Source organism: Centrocercus urophasianus, unplaced genomic scaffold (genome assembly GCF_019232065.1).
Source record: "Centrocercus urophasianus isolate 14NV4802_14NV808 unplaced genomic scaffold, USGS_Curo_1.0 seq_2, whole genome shotgun sequence".
NCBI lineage: Eukaryota > Metazoa > Chordata > Aves > Galliformes > Phasianidae > Centrocercus > Centrocercus urophasianus.
In genome coordinates, this window is record NW_024884755.1 from 4274179 (window position 1) to 4300065 (window position 25887).

Genomic DNA, 25887 nt, shown 5'->3' on the forward strand with positions numbered 1-25887 from the left:
AAAACATTTTCTTAGGAATGGGCCTTGTCTCTGCAGTCTCCGAATAGGCACAACTGCGCTACAGAGCCAGGAGAGATCAAGTGCTTGAAACAGAACAAAAACAAAATAGGAACCCAGTATCATGGGCTAAACTCACAAGTAATATTACGAAAAGTCAGAGAAAACTTCTTTTGCAGATTGTTTAAGATAAGTGGTTACAAAAAAGCAAGTCTGATCACAAGGAAAACTAATCAGGGACCTTGCAGAGCACAGACAAGATGGAGGTGATCAAACTCCTGTCCTCCCATGGCTGCAAGAACTTACCCCACCTGCCATCTCCAGCCTTGTCCTGCACAGCAGCACCATTTCACTAGGGTACAGACTCCCCCAGCCATTTGCTTGCAGATAAATTTTCACAACAGAGCTACTTACTAAACATAACATTTTCCCACCTTATTTTCCAAACAGGCTACTGCTGCTTTCTGAGTTGCATCAGTGCTTTCCATTCTAATAGCTGACAACTACCTAAATTATTTCATTTGCGCCCCAACTTTCATTCCAGGTGAGCATCTGTAACTACTGTAATTGTTTGGGAGATTTGATTTCTGCCTCCCAGTGATTTATTCAGCCCTGTATGTGCATTCTGCATCCAGTGCAGACAAACACGCACTGAACAGTGAGTAGAAATCAAGTCTTCTTTTCTTTTTTTCCTGGAAATGGGATCACATCAAAGTCCTGCATGTCATAAGCCATTTAAAGCTTCTAGCCCCCAAAGTTTAATTTCTCTGAAACGGTACCAAATGGGTAAATGCCATGAAGCTCAGAATTTTTCTAGGTGCTTCTCAAAATATGCTTAGATCAAAAGCTCAGTTTGAGCCTCTGTCCTGGTAATAACTGAGGGGTCTTGCCCTTGGGTCCCAGTTCTCTTCACAAGCAGGAGTTAGTGATATCTGTTCAATAGCACTTTGTTTCACCTCTAGCAGTCTCTCCTGCTGCCTGGACAAACATCTTACCTTCAGAAAGCCCCTACTTCTCCCTGCTTGCTTAGGGCTGGTTTTCTACCTGCACCCATCTCCTGGCCATTCGCCCTGCCTTTCCCATCTACTCCTCAAGGAAGTGGCAGAGGCTCAGCAGTTTTCCCCCATGATACACAGAAGCATTTGCACCAGCAGCATTGCTCCAGACCTTTTCTATTTCCTTCTCTTTTTGTAACATGGTGCAGGTCACACATCAGCCCAGACTGATGGGATAACTTTGACAGCTTCCTTTCCAGCAGCTGCCTACAAGGATCACTGCCAGGGCAGGGCATGCAGGGAGACACAGGAGGAGATTTCAGTCATTGAGGGAGCACAGCACAGGGCCTCTCATCACTGAGGCTTTCCTCTTGAACTGTGGCACAAATAGCATTCCTCCTTGCTGACAATGCAAGGTAGAGCAATAGACAGAATGACATGCTATCTGATACAAAAATCAGACTGATAACAGAACAGCTCTTGGTATGGCACTCCTTTATCATCATGATTTACAGAGCACAAGCCATTTTCAGACAGCTTTACCTCAGACTACAGAGGGGATCTGGCAAAGCTGCATCTTCTGCTCAGTCTCCCATTCACGACTGTGATGCGAATGGCCAGAAACTGCATCCTTTCTCCCTTTTCCTTATTATTCCTACAGCTGCTGACCAAGTTGATATCTTTCCAAGCAGGATCTGAGTGTGCAGCAGTTCTGCTTTCCATTTGGAAATTACCAATGCAGTCACAAACACATTCTCAGTAACTGCCTCAATAGTTTTAAAAGTACTTATTTTTCCACTTAGCCGTTCATTTGCCAAAAATTCAAATCTTGCTGTTCACTAAAAAGCAGTCTCATCACTGAAACATTAAAGACAATCCCTAATAGCAAGAATCAAGTAAAATGATATCCACTGCTTGATTCCTCTCCATAACCACAGCACAAAAGCAAGCAGAACCAGTTTTTCTATTTTTAACTACAGTATCAAAGAAAGATGATACACTTCTGATTTTCATTCCATCTTTTGTTTCACACAAATGTCAACAGTGTTTCTGAAATGACTACAGCAACTTCCGTGAGAAGAGTGATTGCTGACCATAATTACCCATTAGCAGATATTACAAGGGAACTGGGAATCTCTAAACACCAAATAGAATTATTGGAAGAGTACTGCTGGATGAGTTACGAATCTCAGACAAAAACAATCTAGAGTTCAGTGGGCCGCACAACTCATTCAGATTGGGAAACAAAGGTTTGCAATCCTTTTGGATTTTGAACACTTCATAGCAGTCACCACAGGAAATACCGTTCACATTACAGACAATTTCCTTTCAGAAGATAGTTCCAAGTGCTAGCCTGCAGCCCTTTTGGCCTCTTCTACCGCTAGAAGGATGTTAAAAGGAGAACTGATGTTTTTAATGACTTGTTTGCTACCTGCTTCATTCCGCGTGCAGATAGGTCTCTTTACAAAGGTAAATCATTTTTACATTTTGCAGTTTCTCATGCAACATTCCACCTTTCTTATTTATGTTTAATTTGTGAAGAGATTCTTCTGGTATACAGCAAAAAATCTGATCTAGATTAACCTTCCACTCATCACTCAAAACTCAATTTAAATACAAAACAGTGTGGCAATTGGAAAAAATAAATCAGGAGGTAGATGTAGCCCCACCACACATCAAAATGGTCATTATTAATGAAACAGAACAAAGGTTAAACTATGACATTAAATCATGTAGACTATGCACTTTAACTTCGAGAGCTGTAATGACACTTGGGCTGAACATCCTGCAAAGAAAGAGTAAAACTTAAACTTTCTCTTTTCACATTCCTTTCTGAAAAGATCGCTTTTTCTTGTGCTGTTAATCCTACAACAGTCTTTAAAATCAGACCAAGATGAGCAGTAGTAATTTGAAAATGATTTTCCGGTCGCTAGCAGAAGGGGAAGGTGTGAAACATCAGAGGGTGTATTTTCCCTAACCTGAGTCATGCAGCTGGCTCACAGCCCAAGGACAAGGTGGTCTCCCTCACAAGCCCCTCTCCTGAGGCGCACAGCCTCCCCTGGCACCTGGCTACTGCACTCACCTGCCTCCGGGCTGGGCTGGCCACCAAACAAAGCAGCAGTCAGCCTTGGTGGTCACACCTCTGTCATTGCACTGGAGTGTGTCAGCAAGCAAAGGTGGTTGCGGAGCTCGGAGCCAGCCTAGCATTTGGAAAGGCAGCAGGCAAACCACATGTAGGAGGGCTTGGGAACTGACTCACCCCTTCCCGTGGGTCTGCAGCCCAAGGAAAGGACACCGATAACATCACCTCTGGATCTGGGGTGGGTGGTGGTGTTCGTGTCTAAATACCATGATGGTTACAGGATCTGCTTTGAGGATAAGATAAGCTGGTAAAGAAGGAAAAAGAATTCATACAGCCAGAGCAGCACAACTGAATTAGATGGGAGGGTTTACTACTGTTCCAAAATGGAACTGTGCAATGACAGTTCAATCAACAAATCTATTAGGCCTTATAATTAACTTTATTTCCATCTCAGCAGGAAAGAAAAAAGTGCTATTATAATGCTGATTTTCGTAAGCAGCCAACTCTAGGGTGTAAAACAACATATCACACCAGAAGGAACTCAGCTGTGCTTTGCATCTTCCAAAGTCCAAGGTGCATGATTGCTTCATGAGTCCCAGACACTCTGTCCTATCTTACCGACAGATTTTCTGACTTCACCTGGTTTAAAATTGAACTCACAACTACAAAAGTCAATATCCCACTTACACTAGGTTCTCAATGATCTATTTAGACGTTGTGTCTCTGAGCACCGTGTCCTCAGAAGTCTGGGTGAGTTTTCAACTTTATCAAAAGCAGCTTGCAGTTATTTGTAGTAATAAAAACAGCAATATTAAGCAACTTATACAACATTTGAGAGGAGAAAAAAAACACCAAAAAACCCAGCATATTTAAATCGAAGACTACAGGCAAAAATAGAGTGTACTATAGAAAGCCTCAACATTTCCCACTGAACAGCCATAACTTTTAGAGAAATTGAACTCCCTGATATTTTCAGATTTATTTTTTTTTAATGAGTGTGGGGAGGAAATACATTACGCTAAGTAATACTGAGTCAATACTGAAATTAACACTAAAAAAAAATAATCACTTTGAGAGGTATAGTCAGACTGACAAGAAATTCTTTCAGATGTCATCATTTAGGATACAGAATTATAAGCATATAGCAAACAGAAAAATGCTAAAGCTGACAAGCTATCCAAGCTCAGCTGAATTACATCTAGAATCTAATCTCCCTCATTTGTATAGCAATGTTTCAAATATCCCTCTGCTTTTCTGTCTCACTAAAGCAATCAAGTAGCACAGACTGCTGAGGTGACAGAGCCAGTGTAGACGGACGTAGCTTGACTCTTCTAATTACAGCTAGGTACGCCAGGAGATGTTCAAAAAATAAATAATCACAGTGACTGCAACAGACATCCCCCGTTACCCTTATCTTCTCCCCCTCCCCATCTCATTTAGTTATTTAGGGGGAGTGTTACAGTTCCAGATAAATGTGCGTTTCCCACCTCTAGGGTAAACAGTATATTTGCACAGAACAGGTGCAATCATAATATGGCAAGGGATAAGGGGCATGCTGTGGGCGGGAGGAAGATAAAACCTGTCCTGAGCAAGATAAGAAACCACTTGCTGTTTAGATTTAGGTTCAGTTCAACCAAAGACAGTGAAAAAGAAGCAGGCTCAAAGATGAAAACCTCTCTTCTCTCTCTACTTCCACATACCGAGTAGAAATACAGACACAGCTGAGTCTGCACTGCTGCACTGAATCCAACCACCTTGCTTTCTCAGGCTTTTCATTCTTCCAGAATCTAGATTTTTGGAAGAGTGAACAACACAGACATTCATACAAAAAATACACCACTGAACAGTAGGTAACTAACCTGTAGGGCTGCTCAAAGCACAAATCAGCACTATTTTCATAACATACTCTGTCATCAAAAGCTATTACGGAACTAAGAATTTTCAAGGAATTGTATCAAACATCATAACAAAAATTCAAGAGTAAGTAATAATACAAGAACCACATTGCTCATTTTTTCTACCAAAGGCAATGATTGTTCTTCCCATCTCATCTTCCGCAGCATTCTTCAGGTTAGTATTCCTCCAGAAGCAAAGAGATCTACAAGCAGCTTCATTTTGGAAATAAAGCTCAGCCTGAGGCTGAGGGATGTTCAATGGAAAGGACACACAGTACAAATATTTTTATTATGGTATAAAATGCCCGTTAAGTTTCAGAAAGCAAAGCCTTCCTGTCAAATGGGGGGCAGGAGACACTAAATCCCATCCTCCTTGTTTAATGACTACCACTTAAACAGTAAGTTCTATGGATGTTTTTAAACATCTTACTTCTGTGCACCATTTATTATGTGGGGATTTTAAGAGCATCTTCAAATATCAACCATGTAATATTGGTTACACCACCACATCTGTGCTTAACAGCCAAAACCAAAACTAAAACTAACACTTGCAATGAGGAAATTCCCTCCCTTGGAGGGTAAGTGTGAAAGCACCACTATGGGGATGTGCCTATACTTTGAACAGGAAGCACTCTTCCTGCAGTTGTACCCTACCTCAGGGCACAACAGCAGCCAAACAAGAACTGTTCTTGTAAGAAAGTTTTGAAAAAACACAATATTAGGTTTTAAAAAAGGGCCCTTTACAGATTCACTCTGAAAGAAACCACCACCAGTGGGGTGCAAACTTACAAACTCTTGGCTTTTTAGTCATACTTTAAGCAATGCAAGCTTCAGAATTGTTGTACAGGAGTCACACACATTTATCACGCAGGCTACATGCCACAGATGCCTGGGTAGATACTTGTGGATCTTTGAAAGAACAGAAGCAGAACAAAGCTCTCCATGTTGTACTGCCCCACACACAGCTTGCACACCTCATGAGAACTGTTTGCACTGTAAGCTTTGATTGTCTATCGAGATACTGTAATTGCTGAACACAAATCTGTGATCAGTATCATTCTTCTTCTTTCATCTTATCCTCCATCTTTTATTTTCAAAGCTTTGCTTGGCAGCCAACCCCACTGTTTTCCACACTAACAGGCTACTGGAAACCTACATCATGTGAAGCACTGACTCACTATGGGAAACACTGGTGTCTCAACAGGCAACAGCTGAAAAGAAGCAGATGCTTAAAGTTAATGATTCTGGAGCAGCTTAACTCTTGAGATTCACTCATACTAAGTTCAGTTAACTGGTAAGAAAACAGAAATAGTTATTACCAGAAACTTGAGATAATTTGATAGTTGCAGTAAAACTTGAGAATATGACAAAAGTCACTTTCCTTTAAAAAAAACAACCAAAGAAAAAACACAGCTATGCAGTTACTGCCTTGGAGTAAGACAGTTCACAGAAGAACTTTCCAAAACAGCAAAGGACAAAGTCACTACCACAGAGGTTATCACATTGACGATCAACATCCCATCAATCCCCAGAGCTGGGTGTAGCCACTGAGAAAGCACTTCTTAGACTGCAACTCTAAGGCTGAGCTGTGCACAACAGGTTACTTGCGGGTGTTACTGTCCTGAATTTTACTCCTGCTTAAAAACAAATACAATTGTTGTTTGCTTACCATTACAGGCCACAGAATTCATCAGCAAATGTAGTATTTCTTCACTCTACTGTGGTTCCTTCGATCATTTTGAAATTTCTGCAGCAGAGTGAGTGCAGCCCTGTCACATACGACCCCTGACACCAAACCTTTGAGACGGCCCGCACACCAACCTGCAACAAGGCAGACAAGAGCATTCTGAGGATCACCATCAGCACTAAGAATTTTTCTATTTCTTACCCTCTTAGCTCATGGAAGAAAAATACTTTTCAGTTTCCCCACAGACAATGAAACTTTGGCCTAGAAAAATCAATACAAGAAAAAATTAAATATTTAACTATACTGGGTCAAGCTGCAGAATGAAAGTAACTTGTCTGAAATAATGATAGATGGAAATGTCTGATATGAAGGCAAAAGACTGATGAGAGGTACTGTCCTGGTGCTAACTGATCTCAGTGCTTTGCAAGCAATGACAGCAAATGGGAGTCTGCTAAAAATGAAAGAATGTTTTTCTTAACTGACAGCATTCTTCGTAATAAGAGCTGTATGTTTTTCCAATAACTTTTATTACATATGAGATGAAACATCAGCAGTTTCATTGAATAAAACAATGTATAATTCAAAATAGCATAACATTCAAAGATCAACTTTTACAAGTTCCTTCCTTGCACCCTGCAGCTTTGAATGAAGGCTTATCGCAGTACTGCTAGCATGGAAGTGAATACATTCTGACTCTGCCTACTGGCTTTGTCTTGAGGCACAAGAGCAGGGAAGCACATTCCTAAGATGTGATGAACTGAAAATTTTATCTCCAGGTGAGCAGGTGAGCAGAAGACTCATTTAGTAGAGGTTCACTTTGAAACTGAATAGCAAATGGAACTGCCAAATAGTCTGGCATGAAATGACCATGAATGGAAAGTGTTTTATTGTAAAAAAGGATTCAAGTAACCCTGCAGTAATTTTCTGTTAAACTCTTGCTAGTACATACATACTAAAATCACCACTCAAAATAGGCACTCAGTTTTTCCACTTGTCTTAATTTCTTCTGAATGTTTCTTGAAAGCAGACAGAACTCTACAAAATACTGCAGGACTCACAGATCAACACCAGTACTTCCTATTTCTTGTAGAAAAATTTGCAACGTTTATGTTTTCCTCCTTCATAGATATAATCACTTCAAAACTATCTGCTATAACTGAAACACTTAAGATTTTTATCAACTCCAGAGACCTTCCACTATGCAAGACATGTATGATCAAAAAAAAAAAAAAAAGGCATAATCTCTTATTTTATTATTTTATCCAAGTTTAAGCCAGCCCTCAAGGTCACTCAAATCTTACTGCATAACACTACAGTTCTCTCAGAGCTCACACATCTACTTTTGTGGCAGCAATATGCCACATTTGCACACTTCATTTTGGAGACTTCACAAGACCGGGTCATATAGCACCAATCACCTTCTCTCCAGTGGACAATTTCTGGATCTATAAATTTTTGTCAAGGATGACAAAGTACTGTCCTCTTCAAATAAAACAGTATTGTACCTCAAAGGCTTAAGCACAGTGTTATCAAAAAGCATTTATCTTCATTAGCCTAAAATAAGAAAGGATAACAATATACATGTTAGAATGTTTGTATTCAGAGACACCTCTGTCCACGTGAACATACACACATCTGGACACAATTCTACTCAGCATCAAAGCCTCTGGAAGCATTTCTGTCACAATGGGCTACGTGTCCAGTACAGGCATAAGAACGAGGACAAGTTGTAATCAAATCACATTACTTTTTGCACAGCAGTTAGCTTCAGCAAGCCACACCAATGGACATCAATTTATAAAAGTCAGGTGGAAACTGCAAAAGATTCTTAAGAGAAAGGTCAAGACCTTGACAAAGGCTGCTGACAGCCTCGGATCTAAAACAGAAAGGAAAAAAAAATAACTCACGGAGTTGATCTATCAAGGGAGCTAGAAATCCACCGAGCACATGTATGCACATGTGTACACATAGATAAAAATAAGACTTTAACCTCTGTATGCCTTAATAGAGGTACATGTTCAACCTGGAATGCCCAAGCTAGTTTCCACTCACACCCCAATATTTCTCTAGCATTAAGGATGACTCCCTGGTCATCAGCAGACAGACGCCTCGCGCTTCTTAGAAATGGGTCAGTGCTGTCCAGGGATAGAGCCAGGCAGCTGCTTACTGGCACTCAGGTGGGACAGGGAGGGAAACACCTGACAGCTGAGGTGTTCCAGAATTGCATAACGCCTTTCAGAAAAACACACTGTGATGCTGTTTTGAAACCATCCAGAAAGAACACTGGTCAGAGATTCTGGAAGAGGAGAGAAAGAATTGAGCACTGATGTTTTCAGTATTTGTGAAGGGGCTTCATTCCTGTAATTTGTATTTGCAATGTATCTGATTAGCTAGTAGAGGGTTACATTAAGGACTATGCCAAATTCCCAAAATTTCAGTGAATTCAGTTTTATTTTATTTCTTAAAAATGTTCCAGAAAATACGACTTTCCCCAAAGCCTCTGACAAAGGCTTACATGTGAAGTCACTTATATGCGACTTCATTGGCACCAAGCTGCTCATCTGGAAGCAGTGTCAGGACCAGGACCCAAGGGCAGCAAGTCTCACGGCAAACACAAGCACTGAAAACAGAGACAGCAAGCAAGAGAACAGATGTAGAAGACATCTACAAAGAGGAAAAAAAGGTTATTCTGTTTTTGTAGCTGAAGCCTGTCAGCACGCAGCACTCTGCTGATAAGCAGCAAGTTTCAGGAAGTGATACGACGCAGGCTGAGTACTTTGAGCCTTCTCTTGATCAGAAAGACAGACAAACTTCCCTGCGCTCAGCGCTAACCACAGGCACCTACTGCCCTAAGAATGGGCACAGGCTGTCTTCCTTCTGACCGAGGCACATTTTAGCAGCTCCACCAAGCGCACTGCACCTTGCTGCTCTGACAGCAGCTCCTTTTCACACCTACCAATTTGCTGCTTATGTCCTGTTGAGCTGGTGGATCAATGGTGCACCTGCAGCACAGATCCGTTTTGATTTTGGTTTGGTTGTTTTCTTATTTTTTCTATTGCTTTTGTTGTTGTTATTTTTTAAAAGTTTTTTCAAGCTAAAACTGTTACAGGGTGAAAAACCTGCAGCCAAGCTGTAATACCAATAATAACATCTCTTCTCTTTACTCTTTAGCAAAACCTTTTGTCTACTACTTCAATTTTCTTACAATTTTTTCCTTTGCTTTAGCTTTTTAGTACAAAGAAATCTGTTGTATGAAGAAGACAGAGATGAAAACAGTTGTCAGCCAATTTTGGAGAGAGTTCATTAACTTCAAGAAACAACAAACGTGACTTAACAGAAGCTCCAAGGAGAGGGACGGATTAGTTTTGTGTTACAAAATCCCAGACTTATCGTACTTTACCCAAAGGCAACACCTCCTCAGAGTACAGACCTCCCAATTACTTTCATTTTCCCGAATGTCTCAAGACATCTGCTCACTCATCACTGAGCAGCACAACTAACCCATAGAAATTCACATTTCATTGTGGTTACAGAAATCATACAGAAAGTCTGAAAGTAGCAGTTCAGATTCATTTTTCTGCTACAAAGCACTCCCCTTCATGTCTTTCTCTTGGTCCAGTTATGAGATATACATCCAACTATTGATCAGTGGCTTCTTTATTTTAATATTAATACAATCCATTACTGGGTTTGGACACTGTTTTGTAAAAAGTGTTCCCAATCTCCTTACTCAGACATTCTTACTGGTTCATTTGACGCCTCCACAAACTTCTGTAAAGAAGCACTGTAAGGTTTTTGGTTATCTATTTGGTTTGTTTATTAACTTCAATAAGTCTCAAGAATTTACCCTGGCAGTAGGTGTAACAGAAGTGGTGCTCCAGCCCTACCTTGAATGCTCATCCTACATCTGTACAGTTGTGGAAATACCTTAATTCAGATCAAATTAATCACAATCATATTGAGAACGAGAAAATTTTAAAGCAAATCTCTCATACCACCTTTGAACCGAAATACTGAGATTCGCTTGAAGTCCTTTTAGGCAAAATATAGTGACAGAGTGTTTAGCAGGTCCAGGTTTGGAATTCTTTTTTACCAAATCTACAACAAAATGCATGTTATTGGAATACGTACACAAAAGATTTTTTTCAGGAAATATGTAACTTGGGTTACTAAATGTTACTAAAATGTCACACTATACTTCAGTGTCTTAAAAGGCAGACACCATTTTGTAACGCTGCTAAAGTTATCACCTGCAGAAACCTGCAGAGTCCATAATTAAGAACTCCCCAATGTATTTCAGAAATCCTTAAAATACAATTCATATTCTCTTTTTTAAAAAAATAAACAAGCATAAATGAAGAAAACTAAAATTAATACATAGACTAAGATATTTCCTTCTACTTTACAGTTTAGCAGGAAAAAATCTCTTCCTTGTTATCCTAAATAGCAGTCTAAAGAAAGATAAATTGAGCTGATGTTTGGCTTTCAGCTTACTTTAATCAGCGACATATAAGGCAGCTTATTGGAGAAATGAAATAAATGCTTAGGAACAAAAGTCAGAACAAAACAGCATTAGATAAAACTGGGACTACTTCCTCTCCAGTACTACCTTCATAATTACATTGAAAACCACAAGAAAAGCCAAAAGTGTATCGATTCCTCCCATAAAACGAATTATAAACTTTCTAAACAACAGCAGAGCAGAGCATTGTGACTGCACTAGTTGCAGCTCCTGGTCAATCTGCAGTTCCCTCCTTCATTTCACCTTTTCTTACACTGGAACTCTGTGGCTACCAACGTCTTACAGATGTCCCTCTGGATATGCCTGGAAAACAGGACTTCTATGCAAGGACCGATTCCTGCTCTCTGGGGAGTAATATTTCATTAACACAGGAACTATTTCCTGAAAGCAGGAAGTTTGAAGTAATAAGACACATGCAGAGCCCGTCCCAGAAGTACTCCAAGGTCTCCAAGATTTTTTGCTACGATCTTTATTGCTCCAGCAGTTTTACAGGTTTCGTAGCACTGCTGGAGTGCTTTTAAATTTCAGCAACTAGAGTTCTCAATCTGGTGCAAGAATATAAGTAATTAAGAACTTAGCAACATTTAAACTATTTCTAATCTAGAATTGCAATTTTTTTATAAGTAAAGGCAAGGATAGAAACACCATTACTACAGGCAGCTGCAAAGCACACACGGCTCCTGCAAGATCTCCAGCATCAATGGCAGCTCTTTGCCAGAACCCAGCATGGCTCCAACACACGCTGTCCTTCTGTCAGCACGTTCCTACTGGCGCTCGTTGTACCTTGGCAGGGCTCATAGCAACAGGGCTGCGCCAGCACAGACAAGATGTGGATGTACACCAGAACTAGCCCCAGTGAAAGGCACTGCAGAGCTGAGTGATGTGGGATCTACTAGAAGAGACAGAAAATATGCCACGCTGATAATACAGTGATGCGCTTCAACTAGTCATCCAGAACCAGGTCAGAGAGCATAATGAAATAAAAAGGGACAGAAATCACAATTTACGAAGTAACCAATTGAGAAAAGGCAAAATTTTTTAATGAAAATATAACTGTACTATGTAAATAAACTCCATAAAATCCCAAGTTTCTCTCATTGCTGGTGGAAGAAATACGTGGTTTTGGCTTTTTTCTTTTTCCTCTCCAAGTATATTACATCAAAAAAACTCTGACTAAAAATGGATTTCAGCAGTAGCTCCATGATCTGACCAAATGGTAGCATCCTAAAAGATAATCCATGATCCAAATTAGAAACACCAGGGGAAAGCAAGCAGCCATACATAGGAAAAGCATGAAAACCATGAAGTTCCTCAGAAGCAAACCTGGGAAGAAAACCTAAGCTTCATAGCTTGCTGGCAAGATCTTACCTGGTAAATCAGGGAGGTCCCAGGGAAGCATAAAACACCCATTTAATTAGTGCCACAGCCATTTCCCTACTTTTCAAAATTCTGACTGCTTTTAACTTTCACTTAAAGTGTCCACTACAGTTCAAGAGCAGGCCTGAAATCCGAACATTGCCAAAAACCCAATATATTATTTTAACAACCACATCCTGTGGTTAAAACATAATAAATTGCAGAGGCATTTCTCCTGCCTGCAATCCCTTCTTTCCATCCTGTGCACATACAAATTCTCAAAGCCATCTGAAGCTCTCAGCCTATGAATGAGAAGGATGGCCGCTGTGGTTAAAGCAAACAGCTCAAAACCCATTTTCTAACTTTCAGCCCTCCCAAGATCTCCCGCCGGCTGGCTCTGAGTGAGGCGTGCTCCCTTTTGTCTCTCAAAGGGGCCAAACTAATACCAGCACCCATCCACAAAGGTGCTGACAAAATAAATGAATACTTGAGACATTTTAAGAGTACAGCAGTCCAAAGCTTGTACAACACAAACCATTTTGGACTATAACAACGCAATACAGTAAACATCAACTTTTGCACTTAAATTTTTTGCTTAACTTTAATCTTATACTTGCAGAAATTAGCCCTGAAGGAGAAAGCCTGTTTGGCCGTGGCAGGAAGCACAATGCCAGGCTTTAAATATCACATAAAAATAATTAAGTTATTGCATCATATTATTATACTTATTTTTGAATATAAAATTAAATAAGAATGCATGTTAAGGATAACTGAATGCCAGTCATTCCGCTCCCAGCAATAGTCACGGCAGTTACAGAAACAGAGTCAATCAGTGCTGCAAATTCAGTTATGAAAGCGGGAAAAAGTCCTTCATTTATGGTTTGATCATCTGAGAATTAAAGGTGGCTTTTTCAATATACCTAAACAACAGCAAGGCAGAGCAGCAGATAAAATCATAGGGCTTCTTGCATCCCTTTCTCATATTTGTAACCCAACTACTACATTTTTTAATGTAGGGTTCAACCTGACTGGTAGATTATTGCCATTATTTCATTACTTCCAAAGTATAAGTTTCTGCTCAAGTAAATGAACCCTAATATAAGAGGCCAATGGCCTACCAGTGAAACGACAGGTACTGCTGCCAGGGATGTACTCAAATCCAAACAGCTGCTATGACAAGTTGGCAAGTTCACATTAATGAATCAACTCCCGCCCAACTCACCTCCTTCCCTTCCTGGTTTAAATTAGTTTAGTGAACAGAACTCTAGAGAACTTCTGCTGCTCATTTTTAACAATTACACCCGTGGATCTGGCTCCAGCTCTGGGACAGGGGCTTTGCTGGTAACAGTTGTTCAAAAGAGCTTCCCCTTCTCTCCCTCCCCACTGCTTGCTCCTACCTTGTCACCACGCGACACTGCTGTTTCGTTATGAGCGTGCAACTATTTCTAGGCCCACACTCAGCAAATTCAGCTCAAAAATAACCTACTGGCGCCTCTCGGTTCTCGTTCCTTTTCCCCTAATAAGCCCAGCAGCACAGCAACACAGCGCAGCCAGGGCAGGTGCTGCGGCTGGCAGCAGGAGCAGGGCGAAGGCAGGAAGGAGCTGTGCCCCCTGCATGCCCTGAGCCCAGAGAGATGCTAGGGAAGGTTCAGTGATGGGAAAGGTCAGCTGCTTGGGGAAAACAGGCTGCTCAGGTTAGCAAGCAGCCAGAACAGTCTCTATTTTAATGCTTGCCAGCAGTGACTGCCAGTTCAGTTACAGCCAGTCCATACTCCCAGGGTATGATTCTCAAGAATCTAAGAAAGGGGAACCAATAAGTACACACAAGAGTAGCCTCCCCCCAGCCAGGCTGGCTTACCCCACTGAAATGAAGGCAATGCGAGGCGTGTTCCCCGAGCAGGGCGGAGGGCTGCGCTTGCACCACTTGGATGGAGCTGAGCAGCGGCACCGGTCTGGGCAGCAGCTCTCCTTCCTGTGAGTCAGTGCTGAGCCAGACGCTGCCCTGCAGCCATCCCCGCAGCTCTGTGCCGGCAGAAGCCAGGACCCTGCACGGGCTGCAGAGCAGGATCCACGCTTTTGCTTACTAGAAAAAGATCTGTTATTTTATTTTTCAGAAAGAGCAAGAATATATTGCTAATACTTTGGGCAAGTTCCAGCAGCCTAATTACCGTTAATGCCCAGAGCGCATTCTGCTTTTGCCAGGGGCCTCCCAGAGGAGCACCTAACACCTCCTGTACTCTTGTTAGCATCAGCGTTTTGCAGGCAGAAAAAGCCAGAAGAAAAGCAGACTTGCTAGGATCACCCTATCAACACCAACTGCATCTGCTGACTGCCAGGTTTGTGCTTCCACCGCTTAATCATGCTGAGTGCCACCTAAAAAACAGTAACTTCACATGGGAAAAAATCCATTCTTCCATCCTAGACTGTCACATGGCAAGACACACACCACAAGTACCTGTATGTAAGTGCACGTCGAGGGAGGACTAAATGAAGAAGTTTCACAATCAAAAGAAAAAGCTTCAGCTCATGCTTTTAATAAGAAGAGAGTTCTTAGTGCAAACAGAGAAATATCAATTCTGTTGTGACTATTTTTATGTAAATACATTTTATATGCTTTACACATTTTTACACACCTACGCAAATCACAGAACCAAGTCGTCCTGCATTTCATTTCCAGTTTAGAAAGACATACTATTTCCCAATGAGAAAGGAAAAAAAAAGCACAAACATGTGCACGTTTTGTATTTCTAATGTAACGCTCTCAAACGTTTTCATGTCCAAAAGTTGCTTTTACTCTAACAACTTCCTTCAGATATTTCTGTTGACACTTAATTAAGCCATTTAACGTCTCTGACAAACTTTCAACAGGGAATACCATGATGATTGAAAAAAGAAAGTGTCTCAAACACAAAAATTTAACAAATGAAGCAGAAATGCAATAGCCTGTGCGACGTGACAAACCCTGTATTCATACCTAACACGTAGCCTGCTTCATTCAGGAGCCAGCAGCCAAATATCTGAGGGTAAGAAAAAACACAAACCATATGCAACCCTTCAGTGACCTAAACCACGCACAGAACAGGCACATCTACATTTTTAGCTACTCTACACACAGCCATAGAAATGCTGTAACATTTAGTTAAACCACAGCAGGTTTGTAACAAAGGTACCAACAGTACAACGTCCCTTTGGGAAATGAATTGTGCAGGGTCACTTAGAGGTACTGAGCACAAATTAAGAGCAGTAGAAGAATAAGTTCTTATATTGAGATAATGCTATGGACAATGAACAAAGAAACTAACATTCACTGAACTCCCCACCCAAAACACTGATTTATGAAATCCTGAGTTCTTAGACAGGATGACGCACAAAAGTAAAAAAAATAAAATAAAAATATAACAGCTGCAATCAACCATGCCAAGACGAGGAGGTGTTTTGCATTCACTGTGAGCACTAGATGTCTGCATTATCAACATCATGGGTGAAAATAAACCTGTACCGTGAGCATAAAGCCAGAATGTAAGTAATCTAAAATAAACAAATATTAAGAGTTACAGAAAATGGTATTCACAACAGGAAATGCATTAACTAATACAACAATTATTTCAAGTTTTGTTTGACTTTAAGCTTCCCCAAAGGTTTCCTCTTGGCTGAGGTGATGACTGGAAGCCAGCACAAAAATGCATGGAGAAACGTGTCATTTAAATAAAAGGCAACAATGCTGAATTAAGTACCAGTCTGCACGCAGTCCCCACCTTCCTTCCTGCAGTCTGCAGAGGGGAGGCCAGAGAGCTCTGCCCCAGAGCACAAGCAGATGGGGCCAGAGGTCTGGGCTCCCCACTGCTCCCAGGATCAGCCACTCCTGCTCCGAGCAAACAAACGTCTCTCCCTGTTCATCCTTTTATGATCCTACAGAAGCCATTAATAGATCAGCCTAAGGAAGAGCAAATATTTGGTGAATCTTCAGGAGCATCAAGGAACTCACTGACTGCATGGTAAATCTATACGAATGAATCCCCAAAGAGAAACGTGCTCACTCTGACTCAAGTGAAACAAAAGAAACACCAGCATCTCATCAATAAAAAAACCAGAGGTTTGTTTCAATACTCCTGCTTTTAAGGTCCTTACCGCTAGTTCTTGTTCAGAAATTATTCACTTGCACAGAAGAGTAAAAACAAGATAACAGCCCTAACACAACACCGTCTCACACGCTGCCGAAACCCAGCATGTAACCTTGGTCATATATTCCTTCATTTAGTGTGCTTGAAATCTAGAATGAGTAGAGAAACATACACAAAAGTGTAAGTCACAGGCCCAATTAAAGTGCACAGAAGTTTGCAGCCTTCTCCATTAAGGCAGGAAGGAAGTTATAAGAATGATTTAGCCTCCTGGCTGACAAGCTTACAGCTTTATCAGAATATTTATGCTAGCTGACATTTTTAGTATAACACTAAATCACAAAACTGTGTGTTTTAATCAGAGCTTTCAGCACTTGCCCACAGAGAGAAATTAAACTTATGTCAAGAACAGGTGAAAATTCAGATAGCATGAGAAAGAGAAGCTGTACAGCATTAAAACGCTTTTGAAAAAAAATCAGAGGGAAAAACAAACCCACTCAGTATCAGAAGTTATGGGGGTTCATAACGTATAAAATCTCCCCTAACAACTGCCAATGTACAAACTATCTCCTCCTGTAAACGAAGCCAGAACAAACTGTCTCACGTGTGCCTTACATAGGATGGCAATGCACACAGGAGGCATTATGGCTCATTCCTCAGCAACTTTCTCTGCAGTCATCCTCCCAGGTTTTGATGCGGACCAGTTACCTGCCCAGGCAGGGGCTAAGAACTACCAGGACCAAAATTACTTTGCTATGCCCCAGCATGTCAGCAGACATACAGACTGCCTGACTGTGCACCATTCTGGAGAGGGAGAGAAAACACAGACGCAAAATACAGCTCCGCTGCACAAATTCCTTTGATTACGCATGATCTGACATCTACATTCTGAATGTCAATTGGACATTTCTAGTCCTTTGTAGGTAACATCCCTGTTCAAGACCCAGAGCCCAGATAGGAGGATGGACTGTATTGCAACGTACTGAGGAAGGAGTGGTGCTCAGCCTCCACACTTGAACAAGGCATCATTAAAGACCATCTGCAATTACCTGGGCTGTTCCCTAACAGAACAGGTGGTTAGTGCCCATAAAAACCAGTTTTTCAGGTCTGAACTCAAATTGCATGGTAACCACGCAACAGACCACCCAGGGGTTTGTGCCCAACAGAGGGCCAGGCAGCAGCTGAGGGAATGGTGAGAGAATCCAAGCTTGCCTGGATCCCTCTGCCAGGTAGAGATAGGCCTGTAGCAAGTGTGAAGCACAGAGATGGGAGCCCAGGAGAGCATCAGTCAGACCCCAGGGAACATGTCAAAAAAGGGAGGCTCAAAGAACAGCATGCAAAATTGTTCATTTTGCACTGACTGGAAATCTTCAGCGTCACCTAAAAGCTTTCTTCAGAACATGGCGCACAGTTAGCTGGTGTCTGTGACTGTCAGCTACCCCAGGCACCCGGGAGCCCAGTGGTACTGGTGGTACTGGGCCTCCAGAGCAATTTACTTGAAATGGCTACACAGTTAGTGCTGGTTTTAAGGCCCAAGACAGCTGTTCCAAGGCCCAGGCCCAGTGAGCAAGCCTGCAGAGGCACCACACCAAGCAGCTCTGAAGCCCCAAAGTGCTCAATGCACTCATGTATGGGGGCACAGCACTACTGACTGCTGCCTTGCAGAGAGGGCCTCTCTGCCTACAACCTGCAGTCAGCCTGTTTCCACAAATGAGAGCCACAGTCAAAGGAATCATTCCTCTTCTACCCTCAGCCACCTTTTCCTGCTCTCGAAACCCCTCTGTTTCTAGTGAGAATGTTTTCACAGCGTGTAAGAACAGAAACACACCATCCTTTTTCCAACTATTCCAAATGCACACAGCGTTACTTAGCTCAGCTTTCAGCACGCTGAATACACAGTGTGCTGGAGAAGTGCTGCCTCACTCCCTGGCTTGGTTTCAATGAGAAAATAAATTAACCAGCTTATGCATCCACACTTTCTGCAGCCAGCACTCCTCATAGACTTACCATCAAGTAGCGTGATATTTTTTTTGGCAAGTGCTTCTTAAAACGCTGGTTGTCCATCTGTAAATGCACAAGATCAAAGAATGATGCCTGGGACACCTGTACACAGAGATGAGAAGCCATCCAGAAAGACAAACAAGCACAGCAGCTTTTTGATTCTGTGTTCTCCAGGAATAACATTTTAGTTAGCTTTCTTCATATGCAAGTTTTTTTCAGCAGCAGAGATAACTAAGAAAAGCTTAACCATCACTGGCAAGGGAACCACATCTCAGTGAAGTACAGCAGAATGCATTTCTGACAGCCTGGATGAATGTAGGGCAAAAATTGATTCAACATTTAAAACAAGTATTTAAGCCACTCTGGTAAACCCAGTTGAGCTACAACTACACCCAAATTCCCTGTCTAGACATGTTTTATAAACAGTTACAGAACACACACACAGTCAATATAACAAAGTGAACAGCTTGATTCTAAATCTGTCCAAAATCTAGAGGGGAAAAAAAAGCCAAAAAACACAACAAGACAATTATTTCATTCTTTCAATACATTATTCATGAATCCCAATTTAATCACCACTGTCCAGTAAGGCTGTTAGCTAACTGGTCTGCACCTGGCCAGAAGCAAGGCAGCAGCCCCCAGTTCTGCTCCCGCTGACAAGTGATGTCACCAAAGCTCTATGGCTCAGTGAGCTCCCAGCACGCAGGCAATCAACACCTCAGCTCCTGGGGTTGAACAACCCTGCCTGCGTGAGACCTTGCATATTTGTGGTGCTGTAAGAACCATGTCCAATTAGATTTACATGGTAACTATGCTGCTTTTTTTTCCTACTTTTTTTGAAAGCATTGCATGTTGTTTATAGTTACAAAACTAAATTCTCACTTTCTCAGATCAGTTCCTGGTTTTGTCTGCCTCCGCAGTGCTGTGATGCATCTCCTGCCTTCTTCTACGGTGCAGCATCATGAGAGAGAAGGGAGGGGGGGATTATAACTGCTGTGTAGCATTCGTTTGCTAATTGTAATCCAAAAGCAGAGAATACAAAATCAAAAACAGGACACTCCTTAGGAACTTACAAAAAAAAAAAAAACCCTGTAGATTTTTAAGAAGTAACTTAGTGAAGTATTCTCACATTCATTTCCCATTGCACAAGGAAAGCAGAGGAGCACAAATCTCTCTATTGCAGTACTGCAGTGGGGCTAACAATTCCACCAGCAGTATGGCACACAAAACACAGCCCGGGTTGCTCCGGCAGCCTGCAGCTTTAGGATGCAGCTGGTGCCCAACAGCAGGGAACGGCCCCTGCCCGTCTCCTGAAGTCCAACAACGCTGCCTTCCCATTTCCTCTATCCTGCTTGTACTGTTCCTTTGGAGGAAAAAGTTCCCACTTAAAATTAAAAATTTAAAAAAAAAAACCAAACTGCTTATCCTATAGAAACTGCCGCTTTGCCCAGAGTTCCAGAACCAGCTCAGAAAGCAGGCAGAGCTGCCCTGTCCCACCAACAGACATAGGACCACACCATGAACCCACCCAGGGTTCAATTTACTCCTTTGTTCCTCTTCAGACACAGGAGGATATTTTCCAAAAATACACTTTACAAAGCCATCAACAGTCATTTGCACATAACCAGCACACAGAAAGCAATCTGACATTTCCAGGACATTCCCAAAAGAAGCTGCTGGACATATGTAAAGCACTCGCTGGGAAAGAATTCTTAAACTCATGAGCAGCAAATGAACATCCACAGCAGAGCAAAACGGGGCCCCCAAAAGCCAAACCTCAATCAGCTCCTGAGCTCAGAACAGCAGCTGTGGGCAGGGCAGCAGATGTTCTTCCCACCCCACACGTGAGGAAACACACTGCAATGCTGACGCTCCCTTCAGGCTTCTTACTGAAATACATCGGCCAGCAACCTAGGAGTTTTAAATGGACAGGAGCATTCTTTACCTGTATTTCTCTTCTAAGGAAGTGCACAGGGCTTGCACACACGAGTGTATGTACTACATACAGGGTGAGTAAGTAAAGATCACAATTGATTCATTGATTTTATCTGCAATAAGGACTTTCAGAGGGTTTTCACCTCAAACCCAGATTAATCCTGATCAAAGCGCGCTCATAACGACAACACACAATTTCTCTTCTCCTCTATGATTTACTTTAGTTTACTGCAGTAAAAGTGCATCTCACAAACACGGCTGTGCTCCTCACACAGCACTTCCCCCATCCCACCCGGTGCTGCGGTGCCGGCCACCCTCCAGCAGCAGCCCAGCAGATCGGTCAGCACAGGGGAAGTGAGAAAGTGTTGAGAGCTGTGCCCCAGCTTCCTTTCAAATGAGGAAATTGAAATTGAAAACCCATTCTGCTACTGGAACTTGGGTTTTTTTTGACTCAGCCCCAGAAGTTCAGTGGCAACAACGGAGAACCAGCTACAGACAAGAAGCCCAAGGAGGAAGTTTGTTCTCCCCCAGTGTGCCCCCATTTCCCTTCAGCACGGCTCCAGCAGCAGGTCCTACCTGAAAGTAATGTAACAGATGGACCAGGGCTGACACGAGCCAGGTGCTACGAACACCTGGCATTTAAAATGATCCCTTTACTGCCCATTGCCATTTATTTCAGCTGCCCATGAGTAAATCCCAGTGACCTCAGACTGCTCCCAACCCAGCTCTGACGGCTGCTTCCACCACGCTTGCTATCCAGCCCAGCAGCATCTGCACACTCCATTTGGCTTACACGGGCAGAACACAGTGCCTGAATGAAAGTCAGACACTGCTAGTGCTTTGCTCAGCAACTGGTTCTGAGAAAGACATTTTAAAAAGAATGCCCTAATACTAAAAAATCGTATTCCATAGAAATAAAAAAGATATCACAAATTAGACATTATGCACCTAATGACTAAAATCCAGGATAAATTACGAATTAAGACCTTCTTACTGAAATATTTTCTTCAATTCACTGGAGCGCTGATGTTATTGGTCATAACAAAACTTCTCCCAGAGAGAAAAGTAACAAGTTGCAAGGAGTCACATGTAGGCTATTTCAACATTTACCTGCCTATAAAAGGCTAACGCTCCCTCCTCCCCCAATATAAAGTACGCACTGTAAGACCTTAGGACTTAATCAAAGTCCTTTAAACAGATTTTAATATTGATTACAGTACAAGAGGACACTCGTGGTCAACTACAAGGCAATGTTATCAAAAGGGAATTTATGACTATACTCGCTGGGAATCTCAGAAAGACATGTTTCCTTAACTGTGGGATGAACGACAGCACCCAGGCTGAGCAGTACTGGCTCATGCATCACGGAGAGCAGAGGACGACAAAGAGCCCCGTGATGGAAGCAGACTGAAGGCAGGACACAAGGAAGGCAGCTGGGAACACCTCACACAGCTGAAGCCCTGCACGCTGCCGGCACTGAGCTCACACCCGGGCAGACATCAGGCAGCAAGCAGGCACTACAGAGTGAGGCTGCCACAAACAGCCACATCCAGAGACACCTGTCACCTTCCTCTTATGTACACCTCAGTTACAGCCTTGGAAGTCTTTGTTATTTCTGTACTAACTACAGCATGTTACTTAATCACTTAGCTCTAAGTCAAAAAACAGAAGCTAAACACACCCTGCTTGTTCCTTCTGTCTAATTACAGGCCAGAAAGCTGTGCTAATGCTGAGATGAGGATTGCAGAACAGCTGCTAATGCATAGTGCCATGAGCTGCAAGGAGGCTCTTCAGAAAAGCAGCAGCATTGCAGCCCTGAGCCAACTTTGACGTGGCTTTGTCTCTAAACCACAGACAGACTGGAGCTGCTGAACTCACACTGTGCCATAAAGAGCAAAACAGCAGCCTGGCTGTCACAGAACACCAGCTTGAGTTGCATAGAACATTACTGAAATCAGGCTACACAAAACAAATCACGTTCCTATTTGAAGGACACATCTTACTAAAAATCCATGTAATAACTACAAGCTGCTGAGCTAAAGCAATGCCTCCATTAGAGAAGGAACGGCAATCCCACATTCCTCTTCAGCATTACCCTTTCATCTGTCTCTGCAGAACCTGGAGGAAATGAATTCACCTTTTGAGTCTTATCTTTCTAACTCTGAAGAGATGAGGCTCAGCTAGAGTAGGAGCCCACAGATGATGTGCAGTGAGTATCACAGCATAAAGTACTCGCACTGCTGTCTGTTGTGTGTATTAAGCAAAGAAAAACACGTGCAGAATGAAAGATGAAATGCACTGCAGACCACCACGGCAGCAGCTGGCACTGTGGGACAGAGCCGGGAGCCTCCTTGGGGCGAATGAAGGAAGGCAGGGCAGGGTATAGAGCAAAGGGCAAAAACAGCAGAAGTTTCTATTCTACATTCTATTCCTATTTTACACTTTGAGAGCAGAAGGCCTGTTTGTCAGCACTGCACACAAGGCACGTACCTCGCGGCCTAAGGCAGAAGCTGCACTTCCTCATATTGATGCAGGACGATCTGCCTGCAGAACGGTTACAAACTCCTTCACGCTGTAACATCCTGTCAGGTTAGCAAATCATCATCTTGAAAGTTCGCAGATACTCACTTAATAGAAGATGTGCTGAGCAGAGCTCAGCCTGCGAAAGAACAGCCCTCCAGATGGTGCCTACCAGCAGACAGCCCTCTGCAGCCCAGACACCTCCAGTCCCACCTCCCACACGGCCTTCATCTCCAGGTCACTTAGTGTAAACAAACGGTCCTGGATTGATAAACATACGTATATTTCCCATAGAAGTCCCAAAAGACGATCTGAACAGAAGCCCTGCTCAGTGCTACATTTCATTCCCCTAATACAGCAACCAAACCCTCTCAAGCCATCAGGCAGCCGGGTGCTTTTCCAAACAGATCAACATAGCTCTATCACAGACATTCAGACTGAGGGAGGAATCTCCGGGTGAAGTGCTTCACCCTACGCTTTAAAGCCTTTACAACACATTAAAAGTGATCGTTTCCATAAATTCTGTTACGTTACGTCAAGAACTTATTCCAACAAACACATCAGTAAGATTTCAATTTATATTTTTCATTTTTTGGTAATTCCACAAGGAACACCGTCTTTCCTCTTTTTGATCCCAGAGCCACTGGCAATTACACAGACACCCACATTAACAGAAGGCTGCGTTCATCTGTCTCTAGGCTAACACCTCAGCTAATTAGCTCTCCACCAGCACCTGCTCTTTCACTTAGCACAAACCACGAGGTAAGGATGCACATACATTAGGGAATGAAGTGCCTTCCCTGCTTTCTCTTAATGGTGTTGACATTAGCTTCATTAAGAAAAAAATTAAGAAGCTTAATGGCTGCTTTACAAGAACCCCCAATGTCCCTAACTGCTGTAAGTAATGGCTTCTGGAAGCACAAATAACGTCCTTTAATGGCCATTAGAAACCAGTATTGCCCTCTTGCTTCCAGGCTGGTTCTTCTCATTCTTATTTTCCATTCTACATCTCTGGATAGAGGGAAATGTCAACGCATGATGACTTTGTCAACCACTGCAATTCAGAATACTTAATTCCAAAGCACTTATTTCACACAAGTATACCCTGTGCACACGGGTCTTACCACAGACCTGCCACACATCGTCCTCCTGCCCACAGGGGACCTTTTAAAAGCTTCCGGATCAGGATTTCAACATCTGGAAGATGGGATATCTTTGTAATAAACAAAAACCCACAAGCACTACAGCATTTATTTATTTCGCACCTATCACTAAGCATTAAACCTTCCCCAAAACTCTCTCTTTCTCCCCTGGAATTCTGCTTGCTTAATAATAATAAAACATTTCACAGCCTGTTTCTTGCTTTAAATAAATAGAAAAGATTGCAGCATCCTCAGTTACAGCACAAAGCAGCAAAACCATCAGTGCATGTCCCACTCTGTAGTAACGTTCATACCCCTGTGTCCAGCAGAGGACATTTTATTTCCTACAATAAATCACAACAGCCTCAGAATCCAAACCATTTGCATGGACTCCCCCTAATATTTGCACAGCGCTCAGCACAACGTGGTCTTGGTCCACGACCAAGCGTGTAAGGCAGAGAGCAATACAAATAAAGAGCTGCACACTGACAGGAGAGAAGTGGGCTTCTATGCTGAGCCAAATGCAAACACTACACTGTGTGTTTACTTTTAGTATCCAAAAATGGTTTCAAGTGGCTTCATCAGATTTCAACACTTCTGCACACCACAAGGCAGCCTCTAAAAGGGCCCTGGGTCCCTGCTAACACCAGCTGGATAGATGACTCTTCTCACTGACATGCTTTACCTGCCTCCAGCAAACGTAATGAGACCAAATGGTGGTGAACAGACATCACATCATACATGTGGAGATGTCTGAATCCCTCAGTTAAGCATGCTCGCTTAGTGCAGTAACGCTGTTAAGCTTCCTACCAAGAGCAGAGCTGAATGATACACGCCGCTTCTGCAGCACAAAGAGACATGAGCCAACCCGCCTCACACATTTCAGTCTTCTCTGGAGATTTAAGCACTAAGGCTGCTCCAAAAGAAATACCTCCTATTTTATTGTGTTGGCCCACAACGGCAGAAGCAAATGTCGGTGGTATGGCAGCAGAGGTTGTACCTTCCCACCAGGCACAATTACAGTTTGTTGCCACGCAACAGATAGCAGCAGAGGGGCAGTCTGATAAAATGATGTCTGACATGGAAGTGAAGATGAAGGAAAGGTGTGTCACTGGAATCCTACATGCAGAAAAAATGGCATCCCTTAATATCAGCATTTGCTGAATGCTTATGGAGACCAAGCAGTGGATGTGAGTACAGCGAGGCAGTAGGTGGTGCATTTCAGCAGCGCCAATAGTGACAGTGCGGTACCTCTGCTGCTGCAGAGCAAACGGTCACGACTGCGTTGAAAAATAGTGTTCTGTTGCTGAGAATTCACTCTACCAAACAACAGTATTGGTCTTTGTAACTATTGAAGTTTCTTTAAAAGAAAAAAGAATAGGAGGCATTACTTTTGGAGCAACCTACATACTTCTTTCCCTAAAGTAAAACTCGAATAGACTGAAAAAGTACGCAATCGGGGACCCGGAATCCTCCAGCAGGACGAGCTGCTCTCTGTGTGCTCGCTGTGCAGGCATAAAGCGCGGCTCTCAGCGCAGCTCAGCTCTCGGCTCAGCTCTCGGCTCAGGGCTCCGCACGCCGAGCCGACCCAGCGAAAGCAGCACGGGCCTGACACCGCGCCGGCTGCCCGCACGCG

The 25887-nt window shown here is 42.6% G+C and overlaps 1 protein-coding gene across 5 annotated transcripts in view; it reads right to left on the reverse strand.

Annotated features, from left to right (window-relative positions):
* ADCY7 (adenylate cyclase 7) overlaps positions 1 to 25887 on the reverse strand; it is a 59640-nt gene that overhangs the window by 33291 nt on the left and 462 nt on the right. For 2 of the 5 annotated variants that reach the window (XM_042821388.1, XM_042821384.1), the window contains exon 2: positions 6640 to 6791. The exons of 2 other annotated variants lie outside the window; for them this stretch is intronic. The gene's annotated coding sequence lies outside the window, so the exon portion shown is untranslated. Of the gene's footprint in view, positions 1 to 6639; positions 6792 to 21583; positions 21603 to 25887 lie in introns of those variants that run through there. One more of the 5 variants, XM_042821387.1, reaches the window with a different exon arrangement.